Source organism: Oryx dammah, unplaced genomic scaffold, assembly GCF_014754425.2.
Source record: "Oryx dammah isolate SB20612 unplaced genomic scaffold, SCBI_Odam_1.1 HiC_scaffold_23, whole genome shotgun sequence".
NCBI lineage: Eukaryota > Metazoa > Chordata > Mammalia > Artiodactyla > Bovidae > Oryx > Oryx dammah.
The window spans coordinates 129,626,798-129,634,913 of record NW_024070207.1 but is presented as its reverse complement, the minus strand read 5'-3'; the positions used below and the strand labels follow the sequence as shown (position 1 = coordinate 129,634,913).

The 8,116-nt window shown below is 44.6% G+C and overlaps 1 long non-coding RNA gene across 1 annotated transcript in view; it reads right to left on the bottom strand.

Moving 5' to 3' along the window:
* Nucleotides 1-1,882: 1,882 nt before the first annotated feature.
* LOC120882403 overlaps nucleotides 1,883-8,116 on the bottom strand; it is a 67,804-nt gene continuing 61,570 nt past the window's right edge. Inside the window, exons 2-3 of the long non-coding RNA XR_005725500.1 lie at nucleotides 5,207-5,298; nucleotides 1,883-2,139 (exon numbers count right to left, since the gene is read on the bottom strand). This is a non-coding gene — a long non-coding RNA (uncharacterized LOC120882403). The remainder of the gene's footprint in view (nucleotides 2,140-5,206; nucleotides 5,299-8,116) is intronic.

Sequence of the window (8,116 nt, the reverse complement as noted above, 5' to 3'; positions counted from 1 at the left end):
TCCAAATAAAATCCCAAGTTTCATGTCAGGTTTTAGGTTTCATACTCAAAATAAAGGTCATTGTATAGTATTTGTGATACTGTTTCGAGCCACAGGTATAAATCACAGGCTTGTCAAGAGGGACCCGAATGTATGATTAAGGTGGGAAGAAAAAAATGCCATTAAAAGTTGAAGACCGTCTCAAATGAGATTCCTGCCAGAAGATTTTCTAGAAGTCAGTTAAATTTTATTGGCTCTATTATCATCTTTATAGGAGCCAGGAAACCTCTCGAGAAGTGAATTTAAAGTTGATTCTTTTGCTTGTAATAAAAAATAAAGAACATCCTATTTTACCTAAGGGGATGTCTTCAAAATGACTTTTAAAGTAAGAATCATAAAAGTAAGGAAAAAGAAAACCCAGGGAGGTTGTCTACATCATTTTTCTTTTTCAGAAGGAATTCTATCATTAATGCTCTTTAATAAACTTGGGACCTGTCAGTTGCCCTGGAGAGATGGGTAGGTTTGTTATCTAATGAGGAAACGTTAGTCGGTCTGTTTTGTTCGACTCTTTGCGACCCCATGGGCTGTAACCACCTTGTCCGTGGGATTCTCCAGGCAAGAATACTGGAATGGGTTGCCATTACCTTCTCCAGGGGACCTTCCCGGCCCAGGCATCAAACCTGGGTTTCATGCATTGCAGGCAGATTCTTTACCATCAGAGCTACCAGGGGAGCCCAATGTCTCTGGGGAGAAAACGCCCCCATTTAAATCTACAGAGAGTGAGCGGCAAGTCTGCCTTCTGATTTGTAGAAACACCCTTCCCCACTGTTCCTGCCTGCACACGCTGCTGCTCCAAACCCCATAACCTTTCTCTCCCTGCAGGGAGCTCACGGGTGGTCATTCACACAGGCCTGATCGAAGCCCAAAGCCCCGTGATTCACGGTCTCCGCCGTGTCAGGGCTGACATGGAAATGCGGATGGTAACTTGTCATTTTCAGCTTCAGAGCTGGAGCCGTCCGGCTAAATTGATTTCTGACTGTTCGTGGCCTCGTCTCTGGCTGACAGGGAAGGCTGCGTTTTGTGGGGTTCCCCACTCCCCATCTCTCCTTGTACCCCAAGAAATGGATGAGTGTGTTTGTCTCTTGAATGCTTTAGAACAATGGGCTGCTTCAAGTTTCCTTGCATACATTTTCCCTGAATATGATATTTCCCCCTCCTCCCCTCTGCAAGTTATGGTGACATTTTCTTTTTAACAGTTAGGCAATAGGTAGTGGTTTCTCTGAATTCACTGATATATACATATATATAAGATGAGAGAATAAAAACTTATTTGGGGTTATCAATGAGTAGCGGATATGACTTGATGGCTTTTTCCCCCTCTCTTCGAGGGATTTGTGACGGAGAAGGCAATGGCACCCCACTCCAGTACTCTTGCCTGGAAAGTCCCATGGACGGAGGAGCCTGGTAGGCTGCAGTCCATGGAGTCGCACAGAGTCGGATTCGACTGAAGTGAGTTAGCAGCAGCAGCAGCAGCAGGGATTTGTGAAATTTGCATTCCTGGCTCAAATGTTCAAGGCTGAAGACAGATGCCAATGGTCCTTGAACTTGCCCGGGAGCTACACCATTAGCTGTCGTGGGGTGAGAGTGGGTTGGTTCACCAAGGACTCTGCATAGAACACGTTCTGTCCAAGTGTGTCTCTCGTCATCCTTTTTATCCACTGCACAGTGCTGACCTTGAGCTTACACAGTCTCATTTCCAGTTTTCTTCTTCTTTATTGTTGTGTGCATGAACACAGCGGGTCCAGAGACCTTGGGTATTTGCCTATTCAAGTATGGAAACTCCCTAAGTAGTGCATACACAAGAAATGCATCTTGTTTGGATAAAAGAAAAACATATATATATCATTCTCCATGTTTATTATACTCAAAAATGATATATTTCATACATACTGTACTATATAATACAGAGCAAACAACTGGATTAGGTAGGTTGATAATAAATAATACATGTTATTTATTACTTTATTTTAAATTGTCATATACACATGTGAGACAAAAAATAAGACAACGTAGGGACTTCCCGGTGGTTAAGACTTCAGCTTCCAATGCAGAGGGTGCAGGTTCGATGCCTGGGTCAGGGAGGTAAGATTCCTCCATGCTCTGTGGCCAAAAAGAAAAAAACCCAGAAGCAATATTGTAACAAGTTCAATGAAGACTTTGATTAAAAAAAAAAACAAAAACAATTTAAAAAAAAGTGTGTTAAGAGCTAAAAAAAAAGTGTGTTAAGAGCACAAGGGGCGTCAATGAATGAGAAATACACACAGGAGTAGTTTCAAAATTATGTTAGGAATATTCTTAACCTCACACTATGTCTTGGAGCAGGAAATGGTACCATTCTTGCTTGGAGCATCCCATGGACAGAAGAGCCTAGCGGGCTTCAGTCCATGGGGTCGCAAGAGTTGGACACAACTTGGTGACTAAACCACCAATACTGGGTCTATTTATTGCTCCATTATACTGTGTCTATTTATTGATCCATCTGTATAAATATGGAGAAAGACAGGATGCTTTTGTCTCTTCCCCCAGGGTAATGTTATCAGGAAGTGAGGCGGTGATGAGAGTGTAGTCTCCACGAAGGGGATTGCTTTCCTCCAAGGGAGGACCAGCCTGAAGACACCATCTACAAACCAGCAAGATGTTCACAGTGAATCTGTCTTTGCCAGGGTCTCAGACGTCCAGCCTCCAGAACTGTGAGACAGTAACACCTGTCTTTTATGTGTGTTTACTCGCTCAGTCTTGGACAGCAAGGAGATCTAACCAGTTCAACATAAAGGAAATCAGTCCTGAATATTCAGTGGAAGGACTGACGCTGAAGCTGAAACTCCAATCCTTTGGCCACCTGATGCGAAGAACTGACTCACTGGAAAAGACCCTGATGCGGGGAAAGATTGAGGGCAGGAGGAGAAGGGGACGACAGAGGATGAGACGGTTGGATGGCATCACCGACTCAGCAGACATGAGTTTGAGTCAACTCTGGGAGTTGGTGACGGACAGGGAAGCCTGGCGAGCTGCAAAGGCAGATGCATGAATGTGCACTTGCCTCAATGACAAAGATAATGGAATTTTGACTTGTTTTCATGATACAAGCTTATTATGAAGGACACAAAGTGTACAATTATTTGGAAGGTCTGATTTTTTCATACTGTCGTAATCCTCTGTTTCCATTTTCCGACACAACTATGAAACTAACGTCATAACTTCATTTTGGTTCTTGACCTCATTTTTTTTTAAAAATTGGAGGATAATAGCTTTATGATGCTGTGTTGGTTTCTGCTGGATAACAGTGTAAATCAGCCATACGTATACATATGTCCCCTCCCTTGTGAACCTCCCTATCCACCCTCCACCCACCCCTCTAGGTCCTCACAGAGCCCTGCGCTGAGCTCCCTGTGATATACAGCAGCTTTGCACTCGCTGTCTGTTTTACTCATGCTCAAGTATATACGTCAGGGCTGCTCTCTCAGTTCAACCCACCCTCTCTTTCCCCCATCGTGCCCATTCTAAATTGCTCAGAAACTTTAGGAAAGTCATTTCTCCCCCTCAGATCCTGTTTCAATTCTTCATTTCAAAAATGCATTTGAAAACACAGATATGAAGGAGTAGCGGAGGAATTAAAAATAATGAAAGCGACACTTTTACCTAGCCACAAAAGACCTGAGGTAGCAGGTTCAAAGATCTTGATTTTCATTCTCTAGGTAAAAAGAAAAAAAAAAAAAAAAAAAAAGTTCAGGTTTTGGGGAAGGGAAGGACATGGTTACAATACATCTTTCTTAGCGAATGCAGGCTCCCTAAGCAGACACAGGCAAATGAAAAAGGAACTGCCAGCCCAAAGCATCAGAATAGCAAAAGACCACATTTACACAGAGTCAATCGAAGACACCTGTTGAGATCCTCTAAACCGAAAAGCAAGGACTCAATTTTTCATTTGCAACCTGACACGGGAATTTCAAACTCCTTAGAGAAGCAGTAGAAACGATTAAAAAATAAAAAATAAAGACACAGATGATGCTTCTGCAGAGTCTGACTTACACAGCTACTGCTATTATCTTGAAGACAAAAACTAACCTTGAAAATGACAACCCATCCCATGGTGAAGTTTACTAAGCCTGGTAGAGAAGTTCGACTTACGTGGGTAAGACATGATACGGTTCGTTCTCTCTTTTACTCAGTTAACAGATATTGAGTAAGACTCCCCAATGTTCCAGAGACCATGAGAAATAGCAAAATTCATACACTGGGTCCCCTGAGAGAATAAAAATTCAGTGGAAACACGAAATATTCAGTAAAGGATAAGCCAGATGTGGTGAACTGTGACGCTGGAGAAGACTCTTGAGAGTCCCTTGGACGGCAAGGAGATCCAACCAGTCCATCCTAAAGGAAATCAGTCCTGGGTGTTCACTGGAAGGACTGGTGTTGAAGCTGAAACTCCAATACTGTGGCCACCTGATGCGAAGGGATGCTGGGAAAGATTGAAGGCGGGAGGAGAAGGGGACGACAGAGGATGAGATGGTTGGATGGCGTCACCAACTTGATGGACATGAGTCTGAGTGAACTCTGGGAGTTGGTGATGGACAGGGAGGCCTGCGTGCTGCAGTCCATGGGGTCACAAAGAGTCAGACATGACAGAGTGACTGAACTCAACTGGAGAAAGTCACGAAGAACACAGTAATAGCCAGGGAAATGCAACAATTCGAGGGAAGAAATGGATGCAGCTTTGGTGAGGAAACTGTTCTCCGGCTGAAGACGCAATGAAAGAAAGCAGTGTGCAAGACGGGCTTGCCACCATCAGCCCAAAGGATTTCAACCCTGAGGGTAAACGTGATGGAGCTGTTAGAAGTGGGACTTAGGGAGGAGGAGCTGGAATTGGGGACTGGGCTGGTTCATCTATCCTGCGACCTGCAGGAATGGAGAGGCTGCAGGCGCAAGCTGGTCGGAAACCACCTGAGAGACTTCGGGAAATGTGAACCTTGGGGAAGCTGGGGAATTAGGGAAGAATGTGCCTCTAGGTGTTAGTTACAGCTAGGGAGACGATGGGCGTTCAAAGCAGGAAGACAATGAGAACATCAAGGCTTCGAAAGAGGTCAGTTGTATCGCCTGAGCCGGCTGCGAAGTCTGTGCGGGAGAATGTGGACTCGGGTAAGGCTGAAAGCATGGATCAGTCACGAACCTGATGTGGGTCCTGTTCTCACATCTCTGCCTGTCTTCTCTGCTTCCCTCTGTCTCTCCGTCATCTGCTTCTCCATTGCCTGCTTCTGTTCCCTTCTTCCTTCCCTCCCTTCTCCTTCTCCCTGGGGAGAAAAACAATCGAAGCTTTCTGTCTGGAGCTTGGTGCATCCGAGATCTTCTCAGAAGACTAGAAGATCTGGCCGGTGACAGTCCGAGGGGTTGTGAAGAGTCAGACGCAACTGAGCCCGCACCAAATGGGGACACCACAGAGCCAACTGATTTTTAGGAAACTAGAGGGGCTTCGGAGAGAGGCCAGTGCATGTGATAAATGAGAAACGAACTGATATAGAGATGGGACTTAGAGCATAGAGTAGACACAACCATCAACACATGAGTGCAACCCAAGTGTCCATGGGAGAAGAACGGATAAAGAAGATGTGATACACATATACCGTGGATTATTACTCAGCCATAAAGAAGGATAAAATAATGCCATGTGCAGCAACACGGATGGACATAGAGAAGTCATACCGAGTGAAGCAAGTCGGACAAAGACAAACATTATATGCAATCAGTTTTACGTGGAATGTAAAGTATGATACAAATGGTCGTACTCACTAAACAGAGAATAGACCCATAGACATAGAAGACGAATTTACAGTTACCAAGAATCACAAACTTATGGGTTACTTATAAGGTAACTTACAAGGTTACAAAGTTATGATTGGCATTTCCTTGGAGGAGGAAATGGCAGCCCAGTCCACAGTATGCTTGCCTGGGAAATCCCATGGACGGAGGAGCTTGGTGGGCTATAGTCCATGGGGTTGCAAAGAGTCAGACACGACTTAGCAACTGAGCACTCAGGCACACCTGAGCAAGTAAATAACAACCACCACAGATGCTTACCAAAGGGGTAAGGGGATGAACAAGGGATTCGGGAATAACATACACACACAGACACTCACACACGCTGCTATATATAAAATAAGCAACAAGGAGCTACTGTTATAGCACAGAAACCATATCAATATCTTATAATAACCCATACTAGGAAAGAATCTGAAAAAATGTATAAACGTATAATTGAATCACTTTGCTGTAAACGGAAAGTTACAAAAACTTGTACATCAACTGTACTTCAGTTTTTTAAAATGCACGAGAATGGACCTCTTGACTTAGACACAGAGTAGAGGGATCAGAGTTCCAGAGCAAGTCAATTGAACATGCTCTGAGCACGCACGCACAAGATGACCAAACGGGGAGATCACAAAGTCAGCTGTATTGGGGAGAACACAAAGTCAGCTGTATGGATGTGAGAGCTGGACCATAAAGAAGGCTGGGCGCTGCAGAACTGATGCCTTGCAACTGTGGTCCTGGAGAAGACTGTTGGAGTCCCTTTGAACTGCAAGGAGATCCCACCAGTCATCCTAAAGGAAATCAACCCTGAATATCTACCAGAGGGACTGACTCTGAAGCCGCAATACTGTTGCCACCCGATGAGAAGAGCCGACTCATTGGAAAAGACCCTGATGCTGGGAAAGATTCAAGGCAGGAGGAGAAGGGGACGACAGAGGAAGAGATGGCTGGATGGCATCACTGACTCAAAGGACATGAGTTTGAGCAAGCTCTGGGAGATGGTGATGGACAGGGAAGCCTGGCGTGCTGTGGTCCATGGGGTCGCAAAGAGTTGGGGTCGCACATGACTGAGCTACTGAAAAACAGCAGCAACAACAGAGTCAACTGACGAATGGATAAAGAAGGTGTGGTCCATATACCCAGCATGAGATGCTTCTAAGAAGACACACGTCCCATGGGTTTGGTCTATAAACATTTATGGAGACCAAGACAAGGTGACCTCTATTTTGGAGATGATGGATGGAGCTAGAATGTGGTCAACTGCTTCTTGAATGCTAGGTGACAAAGCAAAAGCTACATAGCAGAGCAGGCTCTCAAAAAATGTAGCCACGGTTAAGATTAGGAGGGTAGACGATTGGAAAAGAATGGGAGTGTCTCACGTGGATTCATTACTATGTTAACTTTTGGGCCAATGTGTCTGCAATACGTCTACCATATTATGTGTTCTTTAATACCAATAAGGTGAATGAAATAAAAAAAAAATTAGGTGACAAGTTTCAGGAAGCCCACTGAGTATTTTTTTTTTTTCCTCTCTCCTGGATCAAATTACAACAAATTGAGAAGCTCTAAGTGCTAGTCATTTATTATCTCATGGTTGCCATGGGTCAGAAATCAGGGCCGGGTCAGAAGATCTAAAGAGACACAGATCTAAATAATACACAGTTCTCCAAGAAGACAGACACGTGGCCAAAAAAGCACATGAAACGGTGCCCAATATCACTCATTATCAAAGAAATGCAAATCAAAGCTACCACGAGATACCACCTCACGTAGCTCAGTACGGCCCCCATCGGCAAGTCTGCGAACAATAAACGCTGGAGAGGGTGTGGAGAGAGAAAGGAACCTTCCCACACTGTCGGTGGGAATGTAAACTGGTGTAGCCACTATGGAGAGCGTTGCTGAGATTCATTAAAAGACTAAACACAGAACTATGACATGATCCAGCCACCGCCACTCCTGGGCATGTATCCAGAGCAATTCACAAAGATACACGCACCCCAATGTTCATTGCAGCACTGTTTACAATAGCCAGGACATGGAAGCAATCTAGATGTCCATGGACAGGGGGAGGGATAACGAAGTTGTGGTCCATATAGACACCAGAATACTACTCAGCCATGATAAAGAATAATACACAAATAAATAATAAAGACCCTGATGCTGGGAAAGATTGAAGGTGGGGAGAGACAGGGACGACAGAGGATGAGATGGTTGGATGGCATCACGGACTCGATGGACACGAGTTTGAACAAGCTCCGGGACTTGGTGATGGACA